General features: G+C 36.5%; 1 protein-coding gene across 1 annotated transcript in view; it reads left to right on the top strand.

Annotated features, from left to right (window-relative positions):
• The window catches only part of LOC145680859 (kielin/chordin-like protein), a 1,295,905-nt gene that overhangs the window by 956,822 nt on the left and 317,783 nt on the right, over nucleotides 1-21,300 (top strand). The window lies entirely within an intron of this gene.

The following is a 21,300-nucleotide window of genomic DNA, read 5'->3' as shown; positions in this document are numbered from 1 at the left end:
CCTTAGTTTTTATTTTCGATATATTAAAGCACAAGTAAGACTTCCTGCAGTCTTAGGAAAGTAAACATGTACCCTTCTTCTGCTTCCTTTATAGTATTAAATATAAACGCCAGAGGAAAGTCTTCTTGCAACAGCAGATAAACATCCTTCGCTATCACCATGGAAACCTGGTTTGTTTTATACGATCAACTGTCGCCCGCCCTCGCCTCTTTCAATCGCCTGCAATGACTAGTGTTTTCTTTCGCTTAAAGGAACATTGATGGTGCAGCTCTTATACCAACATTTGTTCCACATGAGTATATGCTATTTTCCTCTTCTTACGGACATTGTTTTTTCTTTCCGTAGAGAAAGAGGAAAGCTCAATATATTTACACATACATGCACACACAGAACAGGATATTCTGTGACATGTTCAACAAAATATCCTAAACAAAAAATCACAGTTGTACTTTTCCAAGAGAAATACCAGTAAGAAATTCGGGCCAATTTCTTATTTAGGTATTTAGAGCCAAGGAAGCACATTATTTAGGTAAAAAATGTAACTAGATATATTTGGTTGTAGTTTGATTACACGACGATATTAATACAAAATGTTACAAAAGTCTTAAATCACAATAGAGAAGATTAGCTCAGCACCTGGAATCCAAAATGAAGCACTTAAACAAAATAGAGTCATTGAATTATCATTAAGCGAGAGTTAATAGAAATGCAACAGCAATTGAATTTAAGTGTTACGAGTTAATTCCCAGCAGACTCTACAAGATCTCTTATAATTTAAGACTTTTGGGCTACCCTATATATCAGTTATAATTCATTTTTAAAAGTCGGATATTAGCATTAGTGATAGGTACTTTAACTTCATAAGTAGTTCTGATCTTGCTATAAATTGAGTACTTTATCATGCCAATAGGAAAAATCCTGAACCAAATCAGAAATTCCTCCAGATCAGAGAGACTATGCAATTTCTCCATCCTTCTAATGCAACGAAGTAGAAAATATTTATCCAAATAGATCAAGTGAACGCACTGACCAAGGAAGCATTGGTGCACCGTATCCATCTAGGAAATATAAGACGCAAAGTGCCACATGTGGTCGTGTCAGGAGCGTCATTTCAGACTTCGCTTGAGGGGGGCAAGAGCACCACCAACATAAGACTTTCACGTTTTGTACTATTATATTAGGCTAGTAGACAATCGATTAAAGTATATGTATTCCTCAAACTTTTGGGGGGAAATTGCCCCTCCTAAATGACACCCGTGTCGTGTGTTATTTTGTCGGAAAGTGACTCTATATAGAATTTAAAGTAAAGAGACCAGAAATGGATCTCAGACACTACAGTGCGTATTAGAAATGAGCGGATACAAAATACAATGCACACCACATATTAATGCCTGGTTCACATGTGCGGTGCAAAATGCAAACTCAGAACAGCCTGTGGCCACGTTACTGCAGACATAGATGCGGCCTTGATAATACTACAGATAAAAGCGGATTCGTTCAAGAAGAGCAATTCGTTACCTTCGGCGCTCCATCTAAGACTTTTCCGACATCTTGGCACTAACACACACCTATGGTGTGCAATTAAAAGAAACCACTGCAAATAGGACCAACCTCGCCAGGCGACATCGAACTGTTCGTGGAGCTCCGAAATTATGCTCCAGTTTTTAAGATGTAGCCAGTTGATACGCTATGGTAATGCGCATATGAAGTGTCCTCTAAATCCATTGAGATTTGCTCGTCGTTGTGCCACCGATTCCATATTCGCATCACTGTGACTGCATTCTTTCTAACACGCACACCAACATCACGAAAGAATCATCCACACTCGCGATATACCAGAATTCTTTCATGTTCATAATAGGAACCTGGTCTAATTGCTCGGTTCTCCGATGCCAAAAGCGCATATGAATACCGCACGTCACGAAGGAGGTCCTGCAACTTGAAGCTGAAAGCGCATGTCAGCAATAATGAAGCAACTGAAGTCATATTTAGACTTATAATCACAAGGATATATTTACAACCATTGTAACAACAAAAATAAAATGTATCTCTTATAAAATAATCCTTTAAAATAGGCAGTTACAATTTATTTCTTTTAAATTTACGAGCTTCTTCCACTGCAGCCATTGAAATGGAACTTCACATTATAACGTTTTCAGACGTGTATGATAAAAGATTTACAATATTTTGAAAGTTGTCCCCCCCTCCTCTACCACTTGAAAATATGTAATTTATGTACGTTGTATTTCCTACTATCTACCAATGCTGCAACTATCCACAGATTTCATTCTTTGGAAACTTTCATTGCAAAATTACGATTTCTCACTTCCTTCAACTTTTCTGATATGTTTGCACATAGGTTGACGATTCTAGTTTCTTAGTGAAGTTAAATTGCAAGTTTTACTGAACGCAAGCTTCAGCGCTACCTCTATTTTCCGTATACCACTAAATAAGACTTTTTCTTTCGCACAGATAATGTCTGAAAACATTTCAAATAGATTCTTGAAGTAAAATCACTGTGCTGTCTTTCTTAAAGCGTGTAATTATGTCACAAACTGTTCTCTTAAGGTAGTTCAGCATTCGCTAACTATTCTTTTACCATAATTCACAATTTTCTATTTTTAAATACTATTTTCTTAATAGAATTAATAACTCGCAGATTATTATTTTAACAGAATTCACCATTCATAGAGTACTCTTTTAACATAATTCATCAATTATGGACTATTTAATCCCTTAGTACAACTCACTATTTACCGAATTTGTCTCTCCGTACACGCTCTCACATGTAAAACTCACGTTGTTTCACTTTTTAACTACAATAAAAGCAAGGAAAGTCTTCAGATCGTGAAATCAAAATTGACATTTCAACGAATTTACCCTTTTCATTTTGAGTGCATGTCGAGAAAAATTACTTAGAATTTCCGTCCACCTATTCGTACCTTTGTATATACCTCTGTATGTGCAGTCTTCTTAAAAAAAAAAGAAAAAAGAAAAGAAAAGAAAAAGAAAGAAAGAAAGAAAGAAAAGAAAAGAAAAGAGAAAGAAAGAAAGAAAGAAAGAAAGAAAGAAAGAAAGAAAGAAAGAAAGAAAGAAAGAAACTGGCCACTTACAACTCTTTATTGTACTCTTACTTACAATTGGAATTAAATCAAATGTGGATATTCCATGGGTAGTTGAGATCTTTGTTTAGAGCCACAATATTAAAATTTCCAACGAGCGGTTGCTAGAATATCGTCTTCTATCTTTTTCTGCAAGGTGGGTACCCAAGATTTTTCAAATAAGTCTGAATGTAGAATATAGGCCACAGTATTCAACTTTACGAACACCAAAGATTGAACTCAAAGATTATTAATAATAATGATACCATTATTATAAGATTCTCCAATTTTTTGTGGATTAAAGTGGAAGATTGTGATTGAAGGTTTTGTTCATATTTCGTGGGCAGCATTATAACCATTTCTCTTAATAGAATTCAAAAGAGATGTAGTTCTCTGGTGTCAGTAAGTTATTTCAAAGTACTTTCCTCAAAGCAGAGTGGGCGATTTTTTTCATATTTCATAAATAAATGTTCAATTAACATTCCAACTATATGCTAGAATTCACTTTTCTCAAGATATTTCAGAGCGGAGACTTTTATTAATTAGAGTTGCGTTCTGAGACTTTTGTCAATTGGTATGTCACTTTCGTATACAGGGCGTTAATGAACTATACCGGCAAACTGCAAGAGGTAATTTCTCACGTCAAAATAAGGGAAAAAGTTCATATGGACCTATGGCGAAAAGTGCATAGTTTCAGAGCTAGGGCTGTCCAGGGTAATCCCTACAGGGTGTAATTCTCAGATATGCTCTCAATAGAGTTTTCAGATATACCCTGATTTCAAAGAGGGTCCAAAGCAGGCAGAAGGTAAACCTTGACAACAATGAACATCCAGTGCTTTGGAGGGAAGTCGGAAGTGTTAGGAACCGGCAGCTTCATTTGTTTTTGTGTTCGGAATAATGTGTGATGCAATGTATTTCGTCACGGTATATTTCACGTTTTCACTTATAAGAGTGAAAGAAAACATTGCAGCATGCGTTTTCCCGAGTACGAGAAACCGTGCTGCCGACGATCCTTAACACTTCAGACATCGCTCCAAAGGATTCTGTTTTAACTGCTATCAAGGCTTATCGTTTGCCTACTTTGGACCAATCATAAAATCAGAGCATATCTCAAAATTCGGTTGATGGCATGTCTGGGAATTTCACCCTGTATGGAATACTCTGTACACCCAATAAAAATTAATGAAATATACATTTTCGGATTGCGTATGCGTGACTTCCTTTACGCTGATAAGGTCCACTATCCACAGTTTCTGGAATTCGAAATAGGGCCTGTTGAAATTGGGATTTTTCGCCATTTTGGACAGCCCTAGCTCTGAAACTATGCAGTTTTCCCCACAGGTCCATATGAACTTCTCTTATTTTGACGTAAGGAATCACCTCGTACAGTTTGTCGGTATAGTTCATTAACACCCTGTGTAATCAGCAATAATTGAAATACCATTGTTCACCTTGGGAATATTCTTGCAATTGAAAATTGGGTAGGATAATCTAATCATTAATAGACACAATCTATCCTCTTAACAAGAATTTTAGAAATGATCCAAAAAATGAACCAAAAGATTGTAATCTTGGCCAAGAATTTTAAGAATGATCAAAAGATTGCAATCTTGGCCAATAATTAGTTTTAGGATCAGAGCCACAAAATTTTTGAACGGCCCCTAAATTGAACTTTCGTAATTTTTTACGGAATAAGCACATCATACTGAGTTAAGTGATAATTTAGGTTTGTCTACACTGTATGTAGTTCTCCAGATATAAGGCTTACAAAAAATTTTTTGATTGAAATATATTGGATCTTTTGACCCTCCCCCCCAAAAAAGTGAAATCTGAGACGAGCGTAGGCGTTGCTAATTGGAGGTAATAAAACATAGATAAGATTTGTATTCTAGAAACTGTCGAATGCTTCCTCAATACTTAATAGTAAATGACAGGATTGAAGTTCTTTAGTAAATTGACTGCTGATTAAGGTGCTTCAACGCAGTATATTCATATTATATTAGATCGAAATCGTCTTTCATTTATTGATAGGAGATTGTAATCACTGAGATGAACATTAAGACTATGAAATATAATTCTTTCGTCAATTTCACCCCAGATTTTACTCCTGTGTGTGTAATTTTCTCCAGATGATTTTCTGGAAAGCGGCTATGATTTTCTTCACTTATACAAATAAAGATGAAAATGACGTCATCACAGAAAATCGGTTGAACCCGTTGAAATGTAATGCATTTTTAAATATAGCTTTTGGCTCTAGTTGGGTTTCTACAAAGCCACTTGGAAGTTAATAAATATGTCATTAACAATTTTACAATATAGCAAAAATTGTTTCTCTCAAAAATTTGCAATTATGTCCGTGAATTTTCTCGAGATACTTCCGTTTCCTCCACTTTCTCATTAAACCGATTCATCCATCATCATTCACTTGCTTGTATTATCTGTCTCCCTTAGCCTAAAGAGCATAATTGTGGAAAGTTAAACTGAAAGATTTCATTTCATTTTGAAAACTTCGCCGAATGGAATGAGTTTTTAAATGAAGTTTTGTTTACAACGATATGTTGTATTTTTAATTGTATTCTTTGGGCAAAATGTGTGATCTTTTCTATAAAATATGCACCAGCCAGCTAGGTTAAAAAGAAGAAGAAAAGGAAATATATCTTGTTATAAATCAGTGTATGTTTGTTGTTTATATTTTACCAAGACGATGTTTTTATATGTTACTATGGAAACAGAAGCAAGGTTAGACATAATGTCAACTAACTTTTAAGGATCATAAACTTTATAAAAAGAATGTGTACAATAAACGACATTTTGCTTTATGTCGATTTACTTTATTCATTGTGGCTCAATAAGATAATATATTAGAATCAGGACAATAAAACGAAAATATACAGTTATATGTTCATGTTACATGATATGTAATTATACAGAATAGTATAATCCATTTGTTTGTTTAAAAAAAAAAACACCGAAAGACGATTTACTGATGTGAGTTCTCTTGTGGCAGAAGCTTTTCTAAAACACACACATATATATATAGCACTTGTGTTTTGTATTTTACGGGTGATATCATGCATAATTCTATTTAAGAAATGAAACGATAAAGTTTTACGCTCTGAGCTTTATATTTTATTTATTGTTTCTTGTTTGCAGAATATTTCAGTATTTATTATTAACGTTAAAGCTCAGTACCAGAGCAGAAAGAGAGTTTATATAAGAAAAGTATGCCGTTTCCACCCTACTTGCTAGGAGATTTGAAACAAAAAGACTACTGGGGAAGTAAGTAGTCAGTGACTTCCCCGAATATGAAAGTAGGCTGAAATCATACGATAATTATTATTTCAGTTTTAAATTATTCAACAAAAATATATCAAGTTTTATATCTTTTAGTAGTTTTGTAATTGTAAATATTTTCCTAGTAATAAGTTATCAACAGAACTTCATTTGGTTGTTGTTGTTGTTGTTATATGCAGTGTTTCTTTCAGAGAAAATGTTCCGGGCAGTGGTGCTATTTTAATTTTTTAACAACCGGTTCTCTCTCTCCCTGTACATATATATATGAGGCGTATTCCAAAAGTAAGGACCGTCGACGTATAGTGAAATGAGATAGGCCGAAACACAATTTGACGCATGAAATGCCAACGACGGACTATTGACAAAGCCACTGCAGTGGTTGGTTGTCTTGAGTCAGTAGGAGTCTGGCTGCCTGGAAAGCAGATCGCAATGGCCGCGAGAATTGTTTCTCCCGCTAGTTGTGAAGTACGCGGTGTGATACGTTTTTTGCTTGCAAAAGGAACTTCTGCTACTGATATCCATTGATAAACTGTGCTTAGTGTATGAACATACAGTAATGAGTGCAGGAAAGGTTCGTAAATTATGTCGCGAGTTTCAAAATGGTCGCACCAACGTGCACGATGAAGGCCGAAGTGGCAGGCCTAGTATTCAGACGGATGACTTCATGGAGCAAGTGAACCGAAAACTACGAAGTGATCAGTAATTGACGATCAGTGCTCTGGTTCATGACTTTCCCTGCGTTACACGAACTACTATCTACAGGATTGTCACAGAAACGCTTGGATATCACCGTGCAACGTGGGTGCCGAAAATGCTAACGGACCAGCACAAAGAGCAACGAATATGCAGTGCCCGACAGTTTTTGGATCACTGTCGAGAACAGGGAAATGATTTGTTTTCCCACATTGTGACGGGTGACGAGACGTGGATCTCGTACATCAATACCAAATCCAAACAACAGTCCATGGATTGGCGCTATTCAGGTTCCCCCAAAACAAACAAGTTTAAGCAATCTCCGCATTCGAGTCGCAAACTGATGGCAACTGTCTTTTAGTACGACAAGGGCGTCCTGTTGGTTGATTTGTTTTGGAACGTGGGACAACAGTTATAGCTGACGTGTACTGTGACACGCTCACTAAAGTGAGACGTGCAATTCAGAATCGACGCCGCGGGAAACTGTCATCCGGAATCATCCTCGTTCACGACAACGCGCGTCCTCATACCGCTGTCATCGTCGAGAAGATTCAAGATTTGGGAGGCCCGGGTTCGATTCCCGGCGGGAGCTCATGTGGTTCGGATTCCACCTTAATCAGTAGGTCCACGTCTCATATAGCCTCGCTGCTGAACGGGACGTTAAACTCAAAATCAACTCAACTCAAGATTCAAGATTTTTGTTAGGACCTGTTTAACCATCCTCCATACAGTCCCAGCCTTGCATCCAACGATTACTTCCCATTCTTGGGTTTGAAACAGTGGCTACATGGACAACGGTTTGGAAACGACTGAGATCTCAAGAGGTCGTTGCCAACTAGTTCCAATCCCAGGCGGTAAACTTCTATTCAGAGGGTTTACGGAAGATGGTGCAACGCTACGAAAAGTGGAACGAAATGGTGATTATGAGGAAAAGTGAAATATCTCCGCAGGCACCTATTTCTGGCAATAAATCCCGTTTCGCACGAGCGTCTGCTTTTTTAATCATCAAACGGCCCCTTTCTTTTGGAATACGCCTTATATATATATATAAGGTGTCCCACCAGGAAAGGGCCATGTTTTGAGAAATAACAGGATGGGTCATGACAAGCAATCGTCCGAGATATCGAAGAAAAGACCAATATTTCGTACACATATCTCCGGAACTGATGAAGATATCGGAATCATATGAAAACAAATAAGTAGTACACGTAATAGGCATTATATATGTATCACATTCATTACACTCACAGGTCGCAGTATTTCGGACGAAATTCCGGAATTCGTATTCAAATTTCTGTCTGCCTATTGAACTCAAATAATTCAAAGTGGCTTACTTTCACAATAATGCAAGCAAGCGGGAAAGTAAAGAGGTGTTTTCATAAATTTATTTGGAGTCTTTCTTTCACTCTTGGCTAGGTCTTGCATGTGTGTATATGAATGTGTGTGTGTGTGTGTGTGTGTGTGTGTTTATGTCTGGATATAACAAACGGTTCTGCGAACTCGGAATATTTTAACAACCGTTTCTCGCGAACCGGTGCGAACCGGCTGAATAGCACTACTGGTTCCGGGGGGGACACTTAGCACTTCGGGAAGCACACTACTGGTATTATTCTATTTATTATTACGAGGGGGGACCCAAAAGAAACCGGGTTGAAAGAGCGCTGCCGTTTCTAGGCGTAGTAGAGAGTTCTCCTGCTAGGTTTGTCTAGTAGAGACCTTCCTAGATCAGTTGGCCAAGCGGCGTCTGCGTAGGAGGTTAACGTTTGATCGTATTATTGTTTTTCTTAACTGTTTCGTTTGCCGCCTGCGAAATCGTTATGGCAGATACAAAGGAACAAGAAGTGTGTTTGCTTCCTACTTGGAAAATCGGAAACGAAAACTTACCAAATGCTTCAACAGGCTTTCAAGAAAGATACTATGAACCGCACACAATTTTTGTTGGATTTGGCGCTTTAAGTGTGGTGTGATGAGTGTTGAAGATCATACTCGTTCTGGATGCTATTCATCATTTCGAAACGACGAAAACATCGAACAAATCTGCCCCAAAATCAGCGCGGATCGTCGTTTCATGATCGATGATATTTCAAAACAGGTAGGAGTGAGTTGGAGCTCGTGCCAGCGTGAGGTTTTACAAATGAGACATGTTGCCGTTAAGTTTGTTTCTTGCCTGCTCACACAGGATCAAATCATTCGTCTGAATTTGAGCCAAGACTTGAAAAATCAGATTGAAAGTGATCCAAACTTTTTGACCATCATGATGACATTTTCCGAGAATCAAACAAAATCTAAAAGGAAAATGTTTTGATGGAGTAGAGGCTGTGAAAAGAACTTCGCAGAGCGCATTGGACGATATAAAAGTTCCAGAGTTCCAGAGGTGCTTCAAGCAGTGGGAAAGAATATGGGAGAAATGAATCGCATTTCATGGAGAGTACTTTGAAGGAGACTGAAAGAATTTTGTAAAAAATGTAATATTTTTTTTTTAGAACGAAAGTCCGGTTTCTTTTGGGTCCCCCCTCGAATGTTGTAGACGTATTATTTGGCCTTCTCTGGGGGGTACGCTCAGAGGTCAGGGGGACAATGCCCCAAAAAATATATCTGGAAGAAATACTGATTTTATTCCCGAATATTTACATTGTTATATGCAGAACACACAACCTAATAATAAACGGTAAACATCTCAGTTTGTGTGTCACTCTAATCCTAATAGTCGCACTGATAGATGCCGCCACTTGCACTACAGCTTGCCTGTACAACGAAGTCCTTCAGTCAAGCTTGCCAACCATACGATATAATTTATTGTGATATACGATAATTTAAGACTTAATACTATATACAATAATGCCCTTGCGATATTAGATGTGTATACGATAATATTAGAACGCACACAACACTGCATCCATTCTTTAAATTCAGTTACATTTACGACGGGGTGTAAATATTGTAGTTCAGAGTACTGTTAATAAAGATTTAAAAAAAAATGGTAACAGTAATGCTGATTTGGAGTTTCAAACTGAAGATTATTATATATCAGATATGTTTATTATACATACTAGATAAGTTTATTATATATTAGACCCTATTGCTATTATTAGTAGTATTATCCTCGTTTTTACAATTATCACGTGCACAACGAATATACGATTATTTTTTATAACATACGACAATTTTAAAGACGAAAATCGATAGTCTTGTTCTCTGAGGTTTGCAACCCTGCCTCGAGTAATTGCATGAATATAGTATGAAATTTGGAATGCTCGATAGACAAAGTCAAAAGGCGTTAAATGGAAACAATTAGAGAGCTTTAACGTGTAATATACAGCGGGCCTTAGGCTCGGACGGAATAAGTAATATGTACTACCAGACCCTATATCTATCGATTTATCTACCTATATCTATTTATTTCTCTCTCTCCCTCTCCCTATATGTATATTGTAATGAATATATATACAGTGTTCGAAGTGGAAAAAAAGCAGAGGCGGTATGTTTTATTGCGATTTTGACTCTACATACCAGCTATCTAAATGTTGATATACAGTGAGGATATGTTGCATAAAAGATTGCATGTTGTTTACATAATAACTGAAAACATTGGAGAGCTTCTCTGTAGTTACGGGGGGAGGCATGTAAAGACTTTGATCCCCAACAACAACTTCATGAAAAAATAAAAATCCCCTTATGTTGTATTATAGAAAATTATACACGAAAATACTCAAAAACCTAGCTTTATATTAACAATTTCCTGTGGGAAAACTCCCGTACCCCAACTCGACTGAGGGGTATACCAAACGCCTGGAAAATCCGACCCCATCCCCCACGGCAAACATCTCATAAATCCGCTCATGCTCCAAACACGACATTTATATGTATTAATGAAAGACGACACACACACACACACACACACACATATATATATATATATATATATATATATATATATATATATATATATATATATATATATATATATATAAGAAAATAATCAATATAGCACATTAAAATGTAAACTAGATGAATCTCTTTGAAGACGCCTCATTTTAAAACAAAAAGTAGGAAAATTATAACAAAAACGTCTGGGTTGTCAACTTAAAAATTATTTCTACATAAAAAAAAATAAAATATTTTTACGTTCAAAGCTATTCGTCAATTACTGGGTATAGAAACGGATTTATTAAAAGTAATTCCATACCTCCCACTATATTAATAAACCTCCCTGATTACATATATTAATTGCATGGAAACTATTGATGTCAGAGAATAACGGTTTGCGGCGTCTTGAAGAGCAACTCAAACAGTTTTTTGTTGTTGTTGTTGTTGATTGTTAATTGTTGTTAGTTATTGCAGAAGTTAAGATAGAGCGCAGTCTGTGGTGTGGTTGGCTGAGACTAAATCACCAATTACCATCATGCAAAGGAACTTTAGACGAAAGCATTGTTGCCACACTTGGTACAATTATACCAAATTCAGCGCTTTTTGTCATTCATCGGCCCGTTGGTACCACGCTAGCATTTTCAGCCCCTTTTGTGAAAAAGTTGGTGTAATTCTACCCAATTCAGCACCATTTGTCACATTTTCAAAAGTGTCAGTAAGACTTTTCCCCACATCTCACGTTACTCATACTATGTGATGTCATGAGGAGCGAACTCGAGATGATTGATTTGTTTCTCGTTTTATATGTATTTTTTTCATATATGGCCATAATACCGTTTTGGTTTATGATCACTTTGAAATAGAGGCCGGTTTGGTTTTCTTGCAATACATACCGAAGATGATAACTGTTTTCTCTTTTAATTTGAGGCCTCTGTTATACTTCAAACGTGCGAGAAAAGTTTCATCTACTTCCACGGTTATTTGGGATCCTCCCAGCGGCGTTGCAATAGGGTAGGCAGGGTAGACATTGCCTACGGGCGCAGGACGTTTCCGTATATTAGGGGGAACCCCAGGGTTTTAATAAAGAAGAAACAAATTATATAAATGGAGTCCCAAGTTTTCGTGGTCTTCATTTTCAAACATGGCAAGAATAAAAATTCCTTACCCCCTCTCTCGCAGCTTATTACATTTGCGTATCAAATTATTGACATTACTGTAAACTCGTCGAGGTTACAACACTGTATGATTAAGAAATTAATCCTTCTGGCAATTAATTATTACCGTATTAATACGATAGCAGTCCTATATTACATGTACTGAACTTACTAACTATAAATAAAATTCTCCTGTGCAACAGGCTTTCAACAATAACGACAATTGGGCAAATCGAGCAACTGCCTGGGACGCTAACCTCAGGGGCGCCCAAACGAGCGCCCCAAAATAAATTTTCGAACATATTTTACAACGAGATACTTTGTATCGATTGATAATTACCTGTATTTTTGGGCAGAAAGTGCTTCTACATAAGCACTATACCTGATATAATGTTAATTTAAAAATAACAAAAGAAGAATGTTTTTAATATATGTAAGAAATATACATTATTGTATAATTGGTTGCTAGGTAGTTGTTTATAGATACATAATTAACAAGTTTGATTGCAAAACAGCTTGTGTGAATATACGTTAAAAGAGAATCAACGAATAAATTATTTACTACTCATCATCGACTTGTAATTTCAGTATAAAAGGTGAGAATACTAGTGGATATAATTACGGAAGATATTTTAAGGTGTGAACAATTACGGCTACTAAAGATTTACTTATGTTATTAGCCGAACCAGGGTTGGCGACCACCTTTGGTGAGTCGTTGTAAAATTTTGGTTTACCTCACCCGGGAACTTTGTAAATTCATATCCTGAAGTACAAAGTAAGGGGTGAATTTACTTCAGTAATAAGGTTCATGTCTACGAACTTAACTATACTTAGAAGTGGTAAAATAATCACAAGAAAAATTATGCTCGGTGAGGCAATGGAGAAAGAAACTGGTGACAGTGGTAACGACGAACAAAATACAGCTCCTGTTGTACCTGAAGTGTTGACATTTGAAGACAAAATCTTAATGGCTTTACAGCGACAAGAACAAAAGTTAGCCCAGATGTCGGAAGAATTAAAGCATATGGTTCAGCAGAAATCCGAGGAATCCAGTAAACAGTACGAGGAATTAAGTAGACGGTTGGAGCAAATAGACCAAAATTCAGAAGATACGAAACAATCTGTGATCCAGGCGGTGAAAGACCTTACATTACAATTTGATGAAAAGTTAAAAAGAGTATCAGAAGATTGCCAGGATAATTACAACCATGTAATCCAAGAAGTCAATTGTGTAAAAAAGGATTTGGAAGTAATAGAATCTTCTGTACGGCAACAAAAGATTCAGGTTACGGATAATTCTAACCAAATACGTGCAAATACTCAGTTGATATCTACATTACAAGAGGATATTAGGATGTTACAAATTAAGGACAACGCATACCACAACAACATGGTTAATGATCATTTGGATTTCCCTTGTTCACAAGAGATGACCTCGCATTCACCCGTAACAGATCAACGTGGACCTCATATTATCTCATCTTCAAGTAATCCATCCGATGAGGACATTATTTTGGAAGGAATTCATTCAAAGAATAAAGATGGGCGGAAAAGAGATGGTGGAACCACAGATAATGCAGTAGGTAAAAATTGTCACTCAACACGAACACGAAATGGTGAAAGGAAGGTAAAGTTAAGTGTAAAGATGAGTGAAATACGTGCTATGAGTAAGTTTAGTGGTAAATGTAATGAGAATGCTACCTCTTTCTTAGAAAAATTTCAAGATGAGTGCAATATAATGTGTATAGATAAATCGCAATATATGAAACTAATCCCTCATTTATTACTCCCACCATGTTCTTTATGGTTTAAAGCAGTACGAGATCACATCAATACATATGAGGAATTCAAAGCAGCGCTGATTGCAAATTACGAAAACGACTTTTTGCTTGCAAACAGAGATGCCACGATTAGAAACCAACCTTTTAATCCTCGTTTGCACAAATCGGTTGTCGATTTTGTCGTAAATACATATAACGAATTAAAAGTCGTAAATCCGTTGCAATCGGAATCCAGAGTAATTGCATCAATTCGAAATTTGCTACCGTTTAAACTACAACAGATCCTGTTTTCTACCCAGTGTATGAGTCTTAATCACCTATTAACGCTTGTCCAATGTTATGAAACTCAATACCACGCTCAGAATCATCAAGCAGGATTAGGCAAAATTAAAAACAATTCAGATCACCTTGTACCTGTTCGGAATCTAAATATCCGTAATGCAGACAATACGGAATATAACCTAAGTCGAGCAAATTTCAACAATCAGAACGGACAAAATAGGCGAAGATATGTTGGGAATCCACCTAACCTAATTAATCGTGGCAATCCGTATGTTAGACCATATAACCAAAATAGATTTAAAAATAGACGAAATACATGGCGAAATTCCAGGAATACAGTAAACTATATGGATACACGTAATCGTAATTCAAGAGATGGCATTTCGCATCCAAATCAAGATAATGACACAATTCCTGTACAGAACAATAATACGGGACATAATAATGATTGTGCGGTACAGTGTACTTTATTGGAACCATACACGAGTATGAATTTAAACTAACTGCAGCTGATGTAGTAGGGGTTAAACCCATATCAGCTATAGATTCTCATGAACATTTATCTTCAAATTTATGCGATAATGTCAAACTCACATCAGCTATTGATTCTTATGAACATTTATCTTCAAATTTACATGTTCATGTCAATTGGACTTCGTAATATAGACGAGTTGAAGGTTTGGAGGCCTACCCAGTATACAAGAGAAAAATGGATGCGTTTAGTGAAAAGACTAGTTGCACCTGACATTCTTGCTCAAATTAATAAGAATGAAGGAGACTAAAAAAAAATATAAAAGGGTGTTTTCTGTTTGTGTAAAAATAGATTTATTTTCTTCCTTTTGCTCGTTCGAACGTAGGTTACGTTTAATTTTTGATTTTTACTCAATTTAATTTTCTTTAATTCTCGTTAACCAATGATAGTTTTCAAATGATTTTTTTTAATTTTGTCCTGTTAATGCGAAGAATTATAATTCGATCCATAATTGATTAATCACAAAGGTTATTTCCATTATATTGATCTGTGTTGAAACTTTGTTGTCAAAGATTATGTTAAATATAAGATTCATTCTATTAAGCTAATTATTCGACGGCTGTCTTTATGAGCTACCTTATATGTTATTCGAATAAGATCCTTTTGTATCATGACGCCTTATTGATATAATGTATATTTTAAAATATCATCTAACATAATTACTATATAATGCGCCCTGGAAAGATCAAACATCTTTTTCTTAATATGATCGTTTTTAATAATGATTGAAACTATTGATCATTGTGATTTATGTTTTAAAATGTAATTGACTTTTACAATTTTTGACTTCGCACCCTTCAGTGATTAGATTAATAAGCGACGACGTTTCTATAATAAAAGATAAATATTAATGAAATAAAAGATTTATTATAAATGTATTTCTATAAAGGAAGCTTAATAAAGTTATATACGAGGGTCGATCAAAATGTAAAAGGACGTAATTAATAGAATATCATTATTATAAACGGACCAGTGGTTCTTAAATATAAAAGCCAAGCTCGCTTGTAACTTTTATATTCAGTCCCGTCGTCGGGCGACATTTTATACAACGAGATACTTTGTATCGATTGATAATTACCTGTATTTTTGGGCAGAAAGTGCTTCTACATAAGCACTATACCTGATATAATGTTAATTTAAAAATAACAAAAGAAGAATGTTTTTAATATATGTAAGAAATATACATTATTGTATAATTGGTTGCTAGGTAGTTGTTTATAGATACATAATTAACAAGTTTGATTGCAAAACAGCTTGTGTGAATATACGTTAAAAGAGAATCAACGAATAAATTATTTGCTACTCATCATCGACTTGTAATTTCAGTATAAAAGGTGAGAATACTAGTGGATATAATTACGGAAGATATTTTAAGGTGTGAACAATTACGGCCACTAAAGATTTACTTATGTTATTAGCCGAACCAGGGTTGGCGACCACCTTTGGTGAGTCGTTGTAATTTTTAACATCACTGTAATAAAATGTAAAATATAGGCTAGGACTAGGGGGGGGGGCAAAGACTCATTGGCAGGGTGAAAATTTTGCCTTCGTCCGCTCCTGATGTTGACTGAGATGACGTAGTATTAAATGGATGAGGACGATACTGGCCTATTTAGGCTCTACTCTCAACATTATTGGAGAGTAATATTTAGCTGATCTTCTTAAATACCGATTGAACTATTACTTACAATATTTTTGTAGACGTGATACTTTTTTTTTCAGTTAGCGAATTTTTAGCCCTGTTTTAGCGGAAAGAAAAATCTCATGTTGGCAACACTGCCCAAAGCTAGTCAAATGTGGGATGGGGTGCATACGCGTAAGTTACAGATGGTCATACATGGATCTATTAAATGGGTGAAGGGGTGCCACTAGGTATTGTGCATAGGGGCGCCAAAGGCCATTGTTATGCCACTTGGTCCTCCTATTTGGATGTTTCTAAAAAAAATAATTTTTAAAAAGAGTACTTTCTAGATTTGGACTCTTGGAAGAGGAGGGGAGTGTTCTAGAACTTTACTTCTTTTAGTTTCGTGCTATAAAAATGAAATGAAATCTTTAAGTTTTACGTCCCACGGTTATGCCGGTTAGGCTAAAGGAGACGGTGATAATGAGAGATGAGTGAAATGGTGGAATGAAGAAAGTGGGAGGAAACGGGAGAACCCCGAGAAAACCCACGAGCACGGTGTTTGTCCACCACAAAGTTCACTTGGCGAGGGCTGGGATCGAACCCGGGACCTCAAGCACCAGAGGTGAACGCTCTACCACTGAGCCACCGCACCCCCCAGTTTCGTGCTATAGATACATGTATTACACTGATATAAAATAATGAATTCAGCCCTTTTTGTTTCAATTTGGTACTATTTTTCAACCCATTCTAGAGCGAGGATTGTGGCAACACTGGACGAAAGTACCAACATCACCCACCAGACGTCAAGACCATTAATACATGGTTTGGGAAGTTTTTAGTCGCGGGGAGTGTCAACCAATAGTCTGGCAAAGCACGAGTGTCTGAGAAAAACTGTGAATGAGGTCAGGATGGCCTTCACTAGAAGAGCAAAAATGTCAGTTCGCGAGCTTAACATCCCACGTTCAACGGTCCATCAGGTGCTTCATAAAAGACTGCGTTTGTATGCATATATGGTGAAAATCATTCAGGCGCTACAGCTCGATGACCTACCTAAACGAATCAGGTTTGCAATGGAGATCGAGGATGACCCCGATTTTCAGTGATGAGGCAACCTTCCACACATCAGGCAAGGTGAATCGTCACAATGTGCGCATTTTGGGTTCCGAACCCCTATACGTTGTTCGTGAATGTGCTTTGAGACGTGATAGAATTATTGGACCGTTTTTCTTCATAGAACACACAATAACTGGTCCCGTTTATGTGGACATGCTTGAACACTTTGCTTTTCCACAGCTATTCCCTTTGCAACCAAATGTGATATCACAACAGGATGGTGCCCCATCACACTGGTGTTTAGATGTTCGTACGGCTTTAGACCGAACGTTTCCACAGCGATGGATTGGACGCGATGGAGCCACTCCTTGGCCATCGCGATTTCCCGATATAACCCCTATGGATTTCATCCTATGGGGCTATGTCAAAGATAGAGTCTACACCATATCTGTATTTGATATTCCTGCTTTTCGTCAAAAATTGAAGAAGCCATCAACTCGATCACACCGGACATGTTGCACAACACATGATGGGAGACTGAATATCCACTGGACATTTTGAGAACTACTAACGAGGTCTATATAGAAGTGCATATATTTTTTAAAAAGCCGTTGCTCTTCAAAATGCCGCAAACTTTATTCTTTAGTACTAATAGTTTCAATGCAATTAATATTTGTAATCAGAGAGGTTTCATGTGAACACCCTATATATATATATATATTCAAAATATGAATCAAGGGCATAAAACGAAAAAGCATGTATTGAGAGATTACAAGTATTTCTACTAATGTAGGAGGTTATTTATGAAAATTTGTAGGAAAGGAAATGCATTAACCGCCAGTGAAATTGAGCGTAAAAGTTTTTGATATGATTTCCAGCGAAACAAGTTTGAACCGTCAAAGGAGATACTTTGATAAATAATTAATTTATCTCTTTAACCATGTCACTCAAACTATCTGAATTGATCATGAGCGAAAGTTAATGACAGACTCACTACTCTCTTGTGGTTTCTCTGTCTCTCTCTCTCTCTCTCTCTCTCTCTCTCTCTCTCTCTTTATTTGTACTCATCTACATACAAAAGTTTGTAGGTTTCAACTTGAAAATCAAGTTATTTCAGGAGTTAGTTGGAAAGGTCACGTATCTCCTTAGTTGTCTTTTAGAGTCAGTAGGAGTGTCAAGTATGGGTTCCCATTCACTGTTTTGAGATAAACCTCAGCTAACATACGTAAATAGGGTACAACGGGGTAATTTGAATAGGCGGGGAATTTGAATAATGTTAAACATTTTGCTTGCTGGAGTGGAAACGAGGCTCCCCATGTTAGTGAACCTGCGGTGGATTTATAGATTGTGGTTTGCAGAAGTCGCTTTCAGGAATACAAACTATTCCTTCAGTTCTGAAGGCCTACACGATTTTTTACTTGCTGCAATGTTAAGTACGAATATGTCTATTTTTAGGTCGTTATAATTTTAACGTTGTTTCCTTAAGCTTTCATTATTATTAAGTAGATAAGACGAAACCGCTCTGGATTATAATCTTGTCAGTAGCATGTGATGCGTTGATATATCGTACGCTAATGTGAACTAGTGAGTAGTTTTCATACCACGTTCTGAATGGAATATTCGTCTACTGCGGGCAATTTGGATAATTCAAAACGGAGCAATTTGAATACCAGTGCAATTAGAACTATAGGCCTACTATTTATATTTACTTATAATTCGGTTCTGATCAAGCATTTGTAATGTTTTCTCGTTTCAGATTGTCAGAAATTATAAGAAACATAAACGATTAAAATAGAACAAAGAGTGTATGGAGCATGCAGTTAAATCAGTTGTTAATGGTAATCAGTCGAAACTGGAAACATCAGAGTTATTTAATGTCCCTTTCCCAAGCTTATACAGAAGAGTCAAATATCAAGAGAGAGTACTAATGTTCCTGCTATAGACAATACGTCTAAAATATCGTTCGGTGATATTGGGAGGCCAAGTGTGTTTTCCAGTGACCTAAGAAAAAACTAGCCTATAGGGTAAAATATCTAGAATCCAGGGGTTTGGAGTTACTCCGAAGGAAGATCGTGTAGCGGTATATTTATATGTGTCTAAATGTGAATTTGACATTCCTCAATCTTGGACTAAAACTAAAATGGTAGGGAAGGATTGGTATCAAACGTTTTGTAAGCGAAATAATCTTAGTTTGAGAAAACTTGAAGATTTGTCTAAAGCAAGAGCTTCTGGTGTTAACAAGGAAACTGTGAATTCTTATATTGACTTAATGGCAAAATTAATAAAGGAGTATGATCTTCATAACCATCCTAGCCGTATTTACAATATGGACGAAAGTGGACTTCCTTTAAATAACAGACCCACTAAAATTCTTACAGAAAAGTGTAAAAAAAAAAAAAAAAAAAAAAAAAAAAAAAAAAAAAAGATGATTATTCTAACATCTGTAGAGTGCGGGGAAAATGTAACCGTGATTGCATGCTGCAATGCCGGAGGCGTCTTTTATGCCTCCTGTGGTAATATTCAAAGGCTACGCCAAAATACGGACTTTAAAACCCATCTCCCGCATGAATCATTTGTCTGCATGAGTGATAGTGGATACATTAATGATTTTTTTAAAGTTTATTAAACACTTTAACGAACATAGAGTTCCGGGCCTAGTTCTGTTGATTTTGGACGGACATAAATCTCACTCATAACTTTCGTTCTTAGAGTTCTGCCAAAGTCATAACATCGAAATGTTTTGCCTACCTCCACACACTACACATGTATTACAACCACTCGATCGCTCTGTTTTTAAAGCTCTTAAAGCCAAGTACCACCAGGTGGCAACTATCTGGATTCACCAAAACACGAGCTCAGTTATTAGCAAATCTCAGTTCTGCATTTTGTTCACTGAAACCTGGAAGCAGACAGCTTCTGTTAGACTGGCAATTAATGGGTTTTCATGTACCGGTACATACCCCTTTAGACCACAAGCTATTGAGTTTCGATTCGCCCCTTCGGAAACATATGGCCTTGTTACACATTCTGAGGAGCAGTCTTCACGGGAAGATCTTAACAACGTGCCTTCTTCCGGTCATGGTTCTCGAAACGTTGCCCCAACGAAGTCTATAGATGAACCCATTCAACAAGTGCAGAAGAAACGTAGTGTGCAGAAAAAGTGTGTGCAGAAGAGACGTCGTGTCACAGGAAAATCATCCCACTTGATTTCTGAAAATATTCAGGCGATGAAAGTAAAACAACTCCAAGGAAAGACACAAGCATCGGGTACAACAAAATCCAAGAACATTACAAGAAAAAAGAGTGCTAATACAGAACCTGTCAAGAAAACAAATAAAAGCTCGAAAGAAACTGATACTCTCTACCTCTTCCAGCGACGAAGACGTAGGTCTACGTCTAAAGATGGCCGCAGGAAATGAAAATCAAATATAGCATTGTGGTTTTTGCCTTCTTAAACTACTATTCGGAACGTTCTGCTAGAAAGAGAGGCTAAATTCGTTGCCACCGTTGTAAGACATGGTTCCACGAGATATGTGTCGGTGCAGAAGGTTGAAAATAGTTTATTTGTGTTCGATGTCGTTAAATACTAACGATGGAAGATGAATTAGCCTATTACGGCTCTTTGCCTTAGTGTTCCTAACAAAATCTTTTAGTGTACATTCAAAGAGATGGCTACAGGTGACGCATATTTACAATTTATGTACTTCTTTTCATTGAAAATTGGCATATTTCGAGTATCGTAGAATTTGCGATCTAACTATTAAATAGTTTATTACATTATTTCTATTTATATATATATTCCTTATTTAAGACTTATTTTGTTTGTTATTCATATTGCCCACTCTTTATTCAAAATACCCCTCGTATTTACGTTTTTCGAAATTTCGACGTGGAAATTGAATACCCAATTTTCCCAATG

The sequence above is a fragment of the Thermobia domestica genome, chromosome 3 (genome assembly GCF_964235325.1).
Source record: "Thermobia domestica chromosome 3, izTheDome1.hap1.1, whole genome shotgun sequence".
NCBI lineage: Eukaryota > Metazoa > Arthropoda > Insecta > Zygentoma > Lepismatidae > Thermobia > Thermobia domestica.
This window is presented reverse-complemented; position numbering and strand designations above follow the sequence as displayed.